The sequence below is a fragment of the Chenopodium quinoa genome, unplaced genomic scaffold (genome assembly GCF_001683475.1).
Source record: "Chenopodium quinoa cultivar QQ74 unplaced genomic scaffold, ASM168347v1, whole genome shotgun sequence".
NCBI lineage: Eukaryota > Viridiplantae > Streptophyta > Magnoliopsida > Caryophyllales > Amaranthaceae > Chenopodium > Chenopodium quinoa.
The window spans coordinates 142,448-158,098 of record NW_018745068.1 but is presented as its reverse complement, the minus strand read 5'-3'; positions in this window follow the sequence as shown (position 1 = coordinate 158,098).

The window sequence follows — 15,651 nt, the reverse complement described above, 5'->3', positions numbered from 1 at the left end:
GCCCCTTAAAGTTTAAATATTTTAATTAATATGGAGTACTTGTTAATTAGGGCCCCAATTTATATGTTCGCCCTAAGCTCTAAGCCACCTAAATCTCATAAACGGGCCGGGAGAAGGTTAGGTAATTTTAGTAGTAGCTTTAGCTTTATTATTTTGTTAACTTTCTTTTAGTTTAGTTCACATAGGTTTGTAGTTTTAGTTTTTTAGTTTTGTTCTTTTATTATTTTAGTTTATCTCTTTAGTTTATTAGTACTTATGTTTTGCTTTTGTTTAATTTATTGTTTTCGTATTAAGTTTAATATTATTGCTTTTAATCATGCTTTCTTTATTTGCTTTGATTAGTTTAGATTTAATTATGTTTGGGTAGTTTAATTTTAAGGTTCTTGGGGATCCATACTTAATATAAACGGATAATTTGTTATTATTGATTATTGATATTGCATTATAATTTCTTATTGATTTTTTTTTTTTATTCTTTACAATTGAATTATGAATCGAGCAGATGTGATTTGATTGTAAAAGTATAGCAATATTGAATTGATGAATCAAGCAAATGTTAATTTGATATTAAAGACTATTTTCAATAGGAACTTAGATCTAGTAAATTGCGAGAGCTTGTTAGATTTATGTTGACTAATAAATTGCGAGAGCCTGTTAATCATGTTATTTGCAATATCGATTGTTGATTATAATGTTTTATCCCGGAGTATTAATTATTGGTGAACCTGTAACCCTAGACATTTTTTTTAATTGATTTCTTAGTTTAATTCATACAAACCCGACTCGTTCCTTGATATATTTAGATTATAATAATTAATTAGGAATAGAAGAACACTGTTTCCCTATGGATTCGACCGTACTTCCCTATCTATTTTAGGAATTAATTTTAATTAGGTGATACAACTTTAGCCTGTCAATCCGGTCTATCAGACAACTACACTATAACAACTGCTTCAAAAACGCTAAATTAACAAACTTCAATTAAACCAGAAATTATTATAACCAAGCGACTTCAATTGCTCAACAAATCACAACAAACTGAAGAACTATATTCAGTCTCAATTTAATAATAAATTATCCAATTTTACTAATTTCAGTGTCAACTCGATAATGTATTTACCACCAACATAAAACATGGCGACTTATAAAACAATTCAGAAACCCTAACCAATCTAGTAACATCAATTTCATTCAATAAACCACATTACTAGAATCATACCAATCACAACTTTCACTTCAATTAACCAATAAATCAGAGCAACAGAATAATTGTGACATATTTTAATCAATTTTAGTTTGAGTTCAACATTCGATTACTCTGACAAATTTGGTGACTACAAAATTTACTGACACTAAACAATCCGCCATGGACCAATTTCAGTTTCAGTTCAACATCGACTCGCAAACAATCTAGACAGCAAATAAGCTCCAACGCACTGGAATGGCGAGAGTTCCAATACATCCTATGAGAGAAGAGGAAATGAGAGAGTTCGTGTTTTCCCGAAAGATGGAATTCCAGAAGGGGGGTGAAACGGGGTCCTACCAATCGTTTAAACCTTAGAAAACTCCCACTTAAGTGCCACATCACCAAAACAATAAAATAACATTTAAATATTGGGAAAATGAAAACTAATAATCCCATCTTTTTCATTTCTGATCAAAACAATCCCACCTTTTCGAAATCTAAAAACAATTCCACCTTTGACCCCTATCTGCTCAAAACAGTCCCTAAACAGATTTGTAAAATTGGTAACTTGTTTTAGAAGGTAACTTGCCACGTGTCACCTTCTCATTGTTTCTTTTTTAATAAATTAAAAAAATAAAGAATAATTAAAAAAAAATCTTTCTTCCCCGATTACCTCCCCTGCCGGAGCCTCCCCTCCCCCAGTCGGGCCCGACCGCCTTTCCCCTGCCTCGCCAGCCCCACTCCCTACCCCGCCGGCGAACAACAATCCCCACCCTTAACCCCTTTCCACGTCAACGAACAACCCCCCCTTTCCCCGTTTCCCGATGACGAACATAATTCAGCGGCTCATTTCCGTAAATTCCTTCAAGTATTCATCACTTTATCCCTATAAATTGCAAAAAATAGATAGTTTTTCTTTAGTTTTGCTTAAATCCCTGTAATTTCCTTCCAAGTGTTCATCACTTTAATCGCAAGACAGGTTAGCTTTTGTTCTCCTTTTTGCTTGCTATAATGGAAATTGAGTTGTGAAAATTGGTGAAAGGTGGCGATAGGGTGAAGCAATTGGTGGCTGCCGCAGCTAGGGTTGCACTGATGCGGGAATTGGTGAAAGGTGGTTGTTCGGTGTTAAATGGTTTCTATTGTGGTGCGAAGTGGGCGAGTGGCATGGTGGAGATGAGTGGGTTTGTGGGGGAAAGTGTAGTGGCGAGGAGAGAGAAAGCAGGTGGTCAAGTTGTTGGCGGTGGTTAGAGGAAAGTGCAGTGGCGAGGAGAGAGAAAGAAGGTGGTGGGGTGGGGGTTAAGTGGTGATGTGGTGGTGGCTATGGTGAGTTGCCATGAAAGAGGGTGGTGAGGTGGGAGATTAAAGGAAAAAAATTATAAAAAAATAGTTTAACCTGTTAAATAGGTTATAGGTAAAATGGACTATTTTGAGCAGATAGGGTGAAAGGTGGGATTATTTTCAGATTTCGAAAAAGTGGGATTATTTTGAGCAGAAATGAAAAAAGTGGGATTAATAATTTCCATTTTTCTTGAAATATTTCACTCCTAACTCATATTTGCAAATCTGCCACTATATTAACAAAGGTGGGGATTTTTTCCCAAAGTGAGCTTTATTGGCAAAATATTAACCAAACTGGTCTCGTGGAAAAAGTATTTCCCAAACTAAGCTTCTGGGGTGAAACGCTGTCTCGGACAGCGTTTTACACCCAGTTTTTTTTTTTAAAAAAAATCAAGACATAAAACGCTATCTGAGGCAGCGTTTTATGGTAGTTGACTTGTTGGTATGTATTTTGGAAAAAATACCGAAAATACCGTATTTTATGTATGTGGGTTGTAAAACGCTACCTCAGGCAGCGTTTTATGCTTTAAATAAAACGCTGCCTGAGACAGCGTTTTATGTTAAAGCATAAAACGCTGCCTGAGGCAGCGTTTTTCTGCTAGACTGCATCACCAGCAGCCAGCTCCTATTTCTGCAATCTGCTGTTGTTCCTGTCCAGCTGCTGCTGCCCCTACACATCACCCTCACCCAGCAGCATCAGCCTCAGCCCCACCATCAACCACCACCCCCACCACCATCAACCACCACCCCCACCACCATCAACCACCTCCCCCACCACCACCGGCCGCCATTCTCGACCACCCCTATGCAATGCAACACACCCTTAAACAATGCTAGAGCATTCCCACCACCCCCACCACCATCGGCCGCCACTCTCGACCACCCCAATGCAATGCAAAACACCCTAAACAATGCTAGAGAATTCCCACCACCACCCCCACCATGAACCACCACCCCCACCACCATGAACCACCTCCCCCACCACCACCGGCCGCCACTATCGACCACCCCAATGCAATGCAAAACACCTAAACAATGCTAGAGCATTCCCACCACCAGCCCCAACCTTTCCACGGCGAAAAAAGATATAGTTTTACTGACAAAAGTCAAATTCGGACAAATAAGGGAAATAAACATCAAATTGTACAGAGAGTCATTTAAAAAACATTTCTTGTATTAATAATGTAAGCGTTATATACAACATTGTTAAATATCTGAGTACCACAAAAAGATCAACTAACTAATACTATCCGGACTCATGTATTGGAGTTAACTGATCTCCATCCTGTGTGTCCTCCGTCCGTCTACGAACCCTCGGACGCCTCGTGTAATGCTGAATGGTGGTGAATGGGTCTCGGGACGGTGGAGGAGTCAGTTGGCGAGACGATGAGTCATCCTGGGTGTGGCCGGGAGCGGTGTTATGGATGAAGTAATCCTCTGCCTGTGTAGAGCCCGAAGTATGACCTCCACCACTGCTCTGTCCGAAGTCGAACTGTGAATGGTAATCACCTGCGCCACTGCTCTGTCCGAAGTCGAACTGTGAATGGAAGGAGTTTGGGTCATGATTGTCCCTGGGGTGGACGAGATGGCCATGGCCATATCTCTACAAGCTATGTATGCCCATATCTCGCACCCGCTCGACCTGGGCTCTGCTGGTGGGTACGGCTGCTAAGGCATCTGAAAGTGCATCAACCATCGCACCCATATCCCCCGCCTGCAGTAATCATCCATGACTTAGTAATATGATATAGAATTTCAAATAATTTTGGAAAACAAGAAACTGAAATAAACTCACAAGTCCGCTGATAACATCATAAGCTGGATGGTAGTGCGTGGACGGTGGCGTGTAGGTAGGGTTGATGAAAAGGCGTGTAATCTGCCTGTACCATACCATGTAAGGATCACGCGGATCCATAACACCCTGAAATAGGTGACCGTCAACGACGGACTCCAACCGCTGGTCCCAAAGCTCAATGAATTGATGATGCTCCTGTGCCCAGTTTGTCTCCAACTTTCCACGACGGTCAATGCCGTGGAGGCGGATACTAGTGTCACAGGCCATGGCGATAGGCTGGTGAAGTCCGAACTGTCGCAACACTTGGTCCGGTAGGTGACTCTCCACGACCTCGAAACAGATCATGGGGGTCCTGGCAAGCCACTCAGCACGATGCTCGAGCAAGTGTTCCGGCATGGCCTCTACCAACACAGCAGAATAGGGATCCCATGTCATCTGCAATAAGGAAATATCGTAAATAGGTTAGGGCAATGCCAATAAACATTATAAAGAGTAAACAAAAGATTACAAATTTATTGCAAGATTCCACCTGTTCATCCGTGAGTCGGTCGAGGGCGTCACGGTAGTAGAGAAGACCTCTCGTTGTATGCGCATGTGTCAGTCTGGGAATCACCCACCTGTGGCAACAAATTATTTAAGAAGTTGTACTAGCAAATTATAACAAATTATTTAAGAAGTTGTTACGAACCTACAACCGTATGCCTAATCGGGTTCAGGGAGCGGGGGAGCATTGTACGCTGCGTACTGATCGTCCTGGTCCAGCTGCCCCGAATGGTGTACAAAAGGCCTACTTGGTCTCCCTACGTGGATGTGCTCCCAAGCCCATAGCTGTTTAAAAAATAAAAAATAAAAAGGTGAAGCATAAATAACGTCTAGTCATTATCAAACTAGGCTTAAGGATAGTGATGAGGTTTACCTCTAGTACAACCAAAGGACCTCCGATCAACTGTGCTCCACGCTGTGATGCTCTACACAGATGGCGATACAAGACCACCAAACAAGCACTACCCCAACTGTATCCACGGATCTCATCCCATTCGTGATCTAACAGCTGCAGGTAAATAATCTGAAGATGGCTTCCGCTCTTGTTTCCAAAGAGCACGCCCGAGATGAGCAGAAACAAGTAAGCTCGGGCGTATCTCTGCACTGTGGCGTCGTCAGCGTCCTGAGGTAAATTTCCAAAAGTGTCGCGTAGCCAACCGGTCCTCAACGCGCTGCCCTTGATCTCGTTTGGCTCTGGATGAACCCCTAAAACCCGACCTACTAAACCTGCGGGGTCAACCACCACACCCCCTGTCACCGCATTCCCATGTATGGGAAGGCATGTAAGTATCGCGACGTCCCGCAGCGTGACTGTCGCCTCCCCCACAGGAAGATGGAAGGAGTGTGTCTCCTGTCTCCATCTCTCAACTAATGCAGTGATAAGCCCTCGGTCTATTTCTCTGTAGCCCATGCGATGAATACCACCGAAGCCAACCCAGTCGACGTACTGAAGAACGCGTGGTTGGACTGCCCAGCCGGACCTCAAATGCCTGCACCCCAACATTTCCGCTATGTCCACCTGGTAATTCATTTAAAAACCGTAAATAAGGGTCAAGTATACATCAAAACAAGACAAATCTGTACACGAAATGGCACGTGAGAAATTACCGTCTGCTCCCATATGTCAACACTCCGATGTCTATCCTGCAGTGTAAGGACAGAAGGGTCAAGTGGTCCTGGTATCCGATCGTGTCCGGCCATGATATCTATTCATTTAAAACAATATGGCCAAACCAATTAAAAAACAGAATTACTGTCCAATGAAATTGACATGACTGACACAGGTAAAAGGCAAAGTCGAAAAATAGGTCACCAAATCTAAAATATAACTTAGACATGATCCAAGCGTTACAAATGTTACATAACGTCAACAATCACCTACTACATGAATCTACTGTTCTACTACTATAGCTAAAAACAAATACAAACTTATGTTTCGGTTGATCTAGCTGGGCAAGTTTTGCGGTTGTGACCTTGTTGGTGACAGCGGCTGCATTTAGTCCTAGGTCGGTTAGTGTCATCCATTTCATTGCGTATGCGCTTTGACTTTGGCCGACCTTTTCCTCTTACCATGCCGCCGTCCGGGATGAGTCTAGGTCCTGTGTACTGCGTCCAAGTGGTCTCACATGGAATAGGCCAGAACTGTGGTGCATACGTGTTCATATACGCATCCGATTGCAGGAAAGGGTCCACCCACGGCCTCTCTAACAGTGAATAAGTCGCACACACTGCTAGAACATGAAAGCATGGAAGGTGGAATATCAGGGGTTTGTTGCATGTACAGGTTCTCAATTGGAAGTTAACAGTTTGTCTATGGCCTCCCTTTCTACCAACTCGCTCCCCCCTATGTGTCGTCACTTGGTAAATGTGCAGCCAACGGTTATAGGCATCCACCTTGTGGTATCTTGCTTTTGCTGTGTTCTTTTCCAAAATAGCAGTGACCTTTGGGGGATATGCAAGTCCCTGTTCGACCCTGGACTCAACAGATTCTCTTCTTAAGGTGAAGTACCTGTTAACTCTGTGAAAAGTTAACTCAACAAGGGACATAACTGGCATGAACCGAGCACCTTTCAAAACATTGTTAAATGTCTCAAAGAAGTTTGTTGTACATATCCCATGTCTGCGACCGGCGTCGTGAAACAAAGACCACATAGGAAACAGCACTTGGGCAATATACTGCAACGATTTGGTACATGCCTGACCAATCGAATACAAATCAGCTTGCAGTTTTCTTTCTTGCCTTTGGTACGCAGCAGCCTTGAACGTATCTCTCGTGATTGTACTTCGCACGTGAGATTTCAAGTTTGAAACCAAGTGACGAACACAAAACTTGTGATAGGCTCTGGGCTGAGTGAATCCAATGTTAGGATCATTCATTGTTGCAATGATCCCTGCATGTCGATCAGATATAACACATAAGCCATCTCGTTGCATAACTCTTTCCCAAAGGCAGCTCATAAACCAAGACCAGCTGGAAATGTTTTCCCCCTCAACCAACGCAAAAGCTAGTGGAAATACTTGGAAGTTTGCATCCACACTTGTAGCAACCAAAAGTGTTCCTTTGTACTTCCCGTACAAGTGTGTCCCATCAATACAGATAACAGGCATACAATGTTTGAAACCATCAATACAAGGACCAAATGCCCAAAACACTCGTTCAAACACTTCCATGTTGCTGGTATACATACCCTCCACTAGAGCTTTGTGTTTCCATATGACCACAGTTCCCTGGTTTGACTGTTGCAGTGCTTGCATGAACTAAGGAAGTCTGCTGTAAGAACTCTCCCAATCCCCAAAAATTTGAGTGATGGCTTTGTCCTTGGCATACCATGCTTGTTTATACGGAACTTCAAAATGGAATTGCTTGGAGATGAGTTCCTGTATGAATTCAACTTTTAGAGTCGGATCTTTCTGCACAAAGGACTTCACATACTCAGATATTATGGATGAATCCAAGTGTCGGTGATCAGTACATAGTACTTCGGTAACACAATTCTCCCGGTGCGGGCCTTTATATGTGACTATGGTGAAGACACGCGAGTGCTCACTTGTCCTGGTACCCCTTAGAGACCATCCACATTTCTTCTTGCAACGCAGATGAAGGACACTCTCATGTGAGTTCACTGTGGTGTAGAATTGATTTCTCTGTATAGAATACATCTTCACCATTTCTTGAAGCGTTTTCTTACTGTCAAAGTACATCCCCTTCTCGAATTCTCCCCCTGGAACAAATGATGTATGACTACCCGAATCGGCCCAATACTCATCAACTTCATAATTCTCATTTATCTGACTAAACACGGGTACTGCAATTCTAACTAAGGGCTCATCAATTTCCATCTGCCCGGCTTCAAGATCCATGTCATCAAGTCCATCATCCTCCTCCCCATTATCGTCCTCATCATCTGTATCCGCATACACATCGTACACCGAAAATTCGTTATTCACAATATTATCAAAATTACTTGGCTCCTCTTGAGACGGTGATGCTTGCACCTCATCTCGCATTGGTGACGGAGCCACGGTGTGTGATGTCGAAGGACCGAATTGGCCGAACATTGTCACACAGCCCCCCGCATGTGCAGGTGATGCTATATGAGGACTAAACGGCATCTGAAATTGATCGTCATGCAGCAAGCGACTGAACGTTCCCATCCCATATTCATTCGATGGAATGTGGATTGAGGGGCCTTGGAAGGAAGTGGTGTTGTAATCGGAGACATATGTAGGATGTTGTTCTACCCAAGTACTTTGTTAGGTACATATAGGCACCGTTTCTACATATATCTCATTGGGAACAACCTTCATTGCAACAATGCTTCTCAAAGCTTTTAAATGTTTGTTTGTGGAGACAGGTAACACTTGAACCCCATGGCCAGTCTCACACCTCATTTTAAGGTTCAGTTCAACATTCATTGGGTTTGAGCCAATACTACTGTGAACCTCATTCATCAGATCATTCACAGTCATGTTCGGTTCAAGTGTTATAAGTTCCATATTCCCTCCACTGTAGTCAACATTTAATCCATCGCACATAATTTCACCTCCCCACCGGCACAACAACACTACATTTTGTGTAGCCATATTCTACATAACAACCATAACACATTTAAGGATAATCGAATGCTAAAACAACGTAAAAAAACCCCTAATTTAACAATGCACAACATACATAGCTTTGATAATGGAAAGTTATATCAAATTTCAAGAACCTACATGTATAGCTAATATGACAACAACGAGACAAGCCCATTCTCACTATCAACATTTTCATCACCAATTTCATTAACTCTTAGTACTGCATACAACTATCAACAAACTATTTTCATCACCAACTATCACATTGCAATCAACAATTTCGTCTACATTGTTCTTCAATAATGTACTACATTATCAGCAACAATTATCAACAATTTATCACATTTTCATTACTAATTAGCAACAAATTAATACAATCTACATCACATTTTGCTACAACATACAAAAACTACCAAATATTCAATGTAAAATTATACTACGAATTTAGGGTTTACCTGGATTTAGAGAGTGAGTGAGTGAGTGAGAGAGTGAGAATGAGAGTTGCAGGGGTGAGCGCGGGGAAATTATGTCGTTGACTAACCTCCTCACGGCCAAACAAAATTTATTATAATCCTAAACTAACCCCTAAACAAGTCTAGTGGTAAGTTCGGAGTCGAACCACAAGGAACGGTAATGTTGGATTGTTCTCGATCTAATGCTTAAGCTACGCCGAAGTCGGTTTATGGATAGTGGACACTACAACTACACTAACACACATATAAAGATCAAGATATTACAAAGTCTACTAGGGGCAAAGATCCACTTTGAACAATTAACAAGTTAATGGGAATCGATTTGATAATCAATCATGCAAAGAAAGAATTAAAATGGGAATTAATTACCATCAAGAGCAATCTCTCAAATTCCTAGCCTAGATCCCTCATTAACTAGGTGCATAGAAGAAATTTACCCAAAATGCAATCAAATATATAAATTCTAATTCACAATCCCTTGTCAAACTAGAACTAACATGCAATTAAGTTTGCTATCTTGGGAGATCAATCCAATCTAAAACAAACAACATGCCATCATCAATTCAATCAATTTAATCACACAATTATCATCAAATTTATCTCAAATAACTCAATTAACCATAACAAAGCTTCACTCAACACCTAGTAGAAGGAAAATCTACTCAAACATGATTAACAAAGCAATTAATAAAGCATAAAGAGAGAAGAGAGTAAGAAATGCTCATTGATATAAAATGGAGATCTTCAAATCATCAAATTCCTCCTTTGATTATCCAAAATCCATGAAAACCATTGTTTCTCTCACTTTCTCTCTCCAAAATTTGAGAGTTTCTCTCTCTAAAAACCTAAAACTAACCTAAAACTACTGAAAATATGAATTTTCCCCCTAAAATGAGCAAAAAATCTATTTATACCCCTTACTAAATTGCCTAGGAAGCTCCGCAAAAAGTCGAGCAGCGTGCAGAGGAGCGGGCGCTCCAATTTCGTGCACGGGCGCTCCTAGCTGCAGCAAAATATGGCAGAATCGTTCCAGAAAGTTTAGAGCGGGCGCTCCTCATAGGATGCGCGCCCGCTCCTATCGGACTGGGCAAACCGCTCAGCTTCAAATGAGTATATCTCCCACGTTTTACAACGGAATTGGGCATATGACCTGTCTTTGGAAAGCTCTCAAGATAAGCTTTCATCTCCAATTGGAATTGCCCCAAAATGTTTTGTAGATCAAAAGATATAGGCGTTTGAAGTTCGATCATTGAAAATCAAGTGCACATTTCTTCATTACTTGTTCTTTTATGTTTTATATTTCTTCAATCTTGAGAAATGAACTTATCCAAGTGTTCCTAAACATAAGAATAAACCAATAAAGTTTAATCTAATGCCATAAGCAACTAAAATATGCAAGAAAAGCCAAAATTGAGCAATAACGACATTTCACACGCAATCATGACAAATGTAATAAAATGTTATTAAAACCAAGTAAAAAGATATAAAAACTATGAAAAAATAACTAGAAAACTCTTAAAAATAGCGACATAAATGACACTTATCAAATTCCCCCAAGCTTAACTTTTTCTCGCCCTCGAGCAAAACAAAAGAAACACAAGGGAATGTGATGCATTTTATACAAACAAAGAAAACTAGAAGGGGAAGAATATACACTAACTCACTTTCGTAGGAATCACGAATACATTTAGCGTATGCATCAAGCACTTTAAACCCTTAGATTGCTCTAGAGGACGAGTAAGCTCTCGTAAGGGTGTCCTAAGAGTTTAACCCATAACTCTTGAAAAAAATCAAGGCAAAGCAATAAATAAATAAAATAAAATAAATCGAAGTAAGAGAAAAGTTACAAGCGTTCTAGAGTGGACTTTTATGATGGAACAAACACTAATGAATGTCAATATTTCTAAAATAATAAAGGTATGCACGTTCTAAGATGTCCAAGGTTGGTTGAAACATAACATATGCTAAGCATAGAGAACTAAAGGAAAAACATTCCACCTTTTGTTCCAACCAATCAAACCACGTTCTCTCTACTAGTTTCAAATCCACTTTCAAGTTAGCTTCTCATGATTCCACGAAGGAACCGGAAAATAAATAAGAAATTAAAAACATTGAGAAGGTTACCCGACATCTTGGCTATGCAAACTCGCTCTATAGGCTTGATTCCTATTTCCCGCCATCATTGAATGACTTAACCCTCTAGGATCAAAAGGACTTTCAAGGTATTAACATATAAGCTAGGAGAGTAAAGGTGTGGAGAACTCTTGAAATTGGTGGTAAACCTATGTGAAGCACGGGTGGAACTTCTTCCACAAGATCCAAACGATTCCAAAACAAAAGTGCCAAGTATGCTTATTAAATAACTTTCCCCCAAGCTTATTTAACACAAAATAACAAAAATAGGGAGAACAACAATAACAAAACCCTTTTTTTTTTTGCTTTACATTCTTCTTTACTTTTTTTTTTTTCAATAATTCCTTTTTCCAAGCTTTTTTTTTTATTTTTTTAAATGTCCTTGCCTCTTTTAACTTTGGACGGCTTTTTCTCAAAATGTATTTGGTTTTATGCAAAAAATTATATACAACACATACTTGATTTAAAGTGAAACCAAGGCTGGAAGGCTTGTATTAAGGTTAGAGAAAAGAATGTATATGGCTCAAATGGGCTAGTAATAGGGTCAATTGCAAACCAAATCCAAAATTGAAAATTAATCCTATAAAAAGAGAAATGTCTTTGTCATCCCCTAAAGTGGCTCAGTCGCGATCTTGGGAGCTAAAAGTCAAGTTCTAGATATGCGAATGCAATAGCCAAGGATCCAAATATGCCGCTCAACAAAGTATGATGAAGGCTAGAACAATTATACATCACTAGGGATAGCAATAACTAACTCTTGATTTCATATCCACTATAGAGAGCAACTCCATCTTACCACAAGCAAGTGAACTAGAGCTTCATGGTCCCAAAGTTCTTAGCCAACTACCTTAGCATACCATATCCTAGAGTCAACCTAACACATTCTCAAACCGTGCACACCTCTAAAATTTAGGAAGAAAGACATTCAAGAATACAAGTCCAAAAGTATTATGTCCAAAGCAAGAACAAAAGAAAATACATTGCAAATTTGCCTTGATAGAAACAAAAATCTTTTTGTGATTTTCAAGACATAGAAAATGGAAAAGCATATACAAATGTGCATGGAATATATATGAATCAATATCTAACAAATATGATAGAATACCCTCCCCCAAGCTTGAATGAGACAACATGCTCAAACATAAATCAAATAATCCATGGGAGGGGAAAACAAGGAGATCAATCCAACAACCCAACATATCTCCTGTTTCAAAGCCACTTTAGGTATCAACCAATGGAGAAAGAGAAAGGAAAGATATTACCGGATTTTAGGTGGGTGTATATACCCGCAAATGACCCAATTAAAATTTTCAAAGCCACTCTTCTCAAGAATTGAATCTTGTTTTCCATATGATAGCAATTGTGGTGCCAAACTTCCTTGATTCTTGATCCAAATTAATGCACCAAAGTATATCAAGTTATGTACCTAGAAAAAGGCACACAAACATTTCCATGAGAGAAAATCTATTCTAAAAAGAAAAGAAAATGAAAGCAATAAAACACGGGTTACTTCCCGAGAAAGGCTTGCTTAAGGTCCAAGCTTGACCGCTCTAGTAAATAATATTGCAACGATCGCAAGAGCTTGTCAAATACACTACTACACATCTCATAAGATAACAAGTAAGCAAATGATATAAGAAGGGCATGCACCAAGATTAGTGCACGCAAAAGAAGGTGAAGAGGGAGTTTCCAAGAAGAAGAAGAATCAAAAGAAAATTCAAGAAAATAAGAAGAAGAATAGAAAGGCAAACTCTCTTCACAAAAATCTTTTTGGGTGGCAAAATCACCCTTTTCCTCAATTGAAGACGAATGAGGGACATAAAAATCTTCATAGGCAAGGGGGTCCTCAATAGGCTCATTAACAAAGGAAGGAAGGGATATAGGAGTGTAGGGGATATGGTTGAAATTCCTTGAAAAAGGGACATGAGAGAAGGGGATAGGAGCAATGGTCTTACAAATGGTCTCTTCTTCACCACCATTCCTCAAATCACCAATTTGAGCATGAAAATCAATCATAGAATCCTCAAAAGAAGAACACTCATGATCATGATCTCCCTCAAACATCCAACTTCCAAGAGGAACTACATAATCCCCTTCACTATAATCATGAACAACAACTCCCTCAACTTCCTTAAAGCCTAAAATCTCAAAGCCATGCATGAATGGATGCAAATTCATTTCAAAATGGTCTCTCTCCCATGAAGCATTCTTAATGAACTCACTCAAAAGGCTATGGGTTTTCATTTGACACTCAATAAACACATTAGACATAACCTTAAATGAATCCAAATACTCATGGATAAAAGGATCACAATCATGCACTTGAGACTCATCAAGATGGGAAAAAGGGTTAGGATTTTCAAAATCAACACTCTCTTCATTCTCAACTCCTTCACCATCACTCATATGCTCACCAATGGGATCCTCACACTCTCTTGGTTGCTCAAAATCATCATCATCATCCTCAACACACACATTAAATTGGGATTTTTCACAAACAAGCATCAAGGGTGACAATTGGCTTTCTAACTCTTCTTTTCTTCTCCTTCCCTCCTCAAGACGCTCCTCATTCTTTTTCATTATCTCTAATTGACCTCTCATAAAATTAAGAATCATTTCCTTACTAGGCCCAAGCTCATTATCAAGCTCAATGCACCTAATTTGAGATTCAAAAGTAGCAATAAGGGATTCAAAAGGTGTTGAAGGTTGAGGCTCAACAAGAGAAGAAGAAGTACAACCAAGATTGGAAAAATCAACATTAAGATCATGAGCATATACATCACATTGGGGAGTGGGGGCACAATCAAACACATGAGATTCATCATTAAGGGAACGAAGCACATCACAAGAAGGCATGGTAAATAATGAAGAATATTGAAACACACCATTAGCATCAACTTGAGCATGTACCTCATCATCATGAACAAAAGAGGAAATAGAGTTGAAATCATGTGTTTTAGGTTCACTTAATGGATCATGTAACAAATCATGGGAATTCATGCTAATATTAGAAGTATCAACACATTGCATATCAATAATAGAATCATGATTACCCTTATTATAGACATCCCAAGCAAACCAAACATAAAAATCCCAAGCATCATCAATTGATAATGCTCTAAATTCACCATTATGCATGCATTCAACTTCATCCCTAGTTTGCTCATTCAAACCAAAATAACAAATCTCACAAGCCTCCCAAAGACTACAACAATCAAAATCCAAATATCCCACAAGTCTATTGAAATATTCACAAAAAGGATCATTGTCATATTGAGGAAACGAGTTACTTGCCATTTTTTTTACAAAAACAAGCAAAAATTAAAAAAATAAAATAAAAAGAAAAGAATACACAAAGACCTAGACTCAAGCAATCAAAAACAATCAAGCATTGACACCGTTCCCCGGCAACAGCGCCATTTTGATGGGCGTTAGAACGGTCGTACATTCCACACTCAATCAAACACATTTATTAACAAACACCTTACAAACCAAGCATAATGACAAGTAAGAGTTCGGTCCACAAGGAACGGGATATGATTGCCAAAGATCTTTACACTTAAGCTAACTCGAAGTCAATTGGTGAATTGGGGTTCGTCAAGAAGACAAACAAACTATGGTTCTAAATCAATGAATTAAAGATACTAGGGAATGAGATCCACTCAACCAAGGCAAATAGGTAAACGGGGAGTAAAGTAGACAAGATATAGCAAGGACTATATGTAAAATCAACCTCATGCAATTAGAAAACAACTCACACTACTAAACTTAGATTCCTCATTAGTTTAGCAATAGATGATACATAATCAAATTACAATAAGTAATGACGTACTCAATTTACACTTCCATGTCAAATTAGGCATATCATACTATCAAGCTCCTTAGTCAAGGGTAGCTAAACCTATCATGAGGAACTAACAAGCAATCTCATATAATCAATTTAATTGCAATACAAACATCAATGCTTCTCCCACATTTGCATAGTTAACCCAAAAGGTCGAGCTTCACCCAACCCCTAGCAAGAAGACTACTCACAACTCATGTTTATCAACATGCAATCAAGAATTAGGGTTCTAAATACTTCAATAATTGGGGAAAAGTGGTTA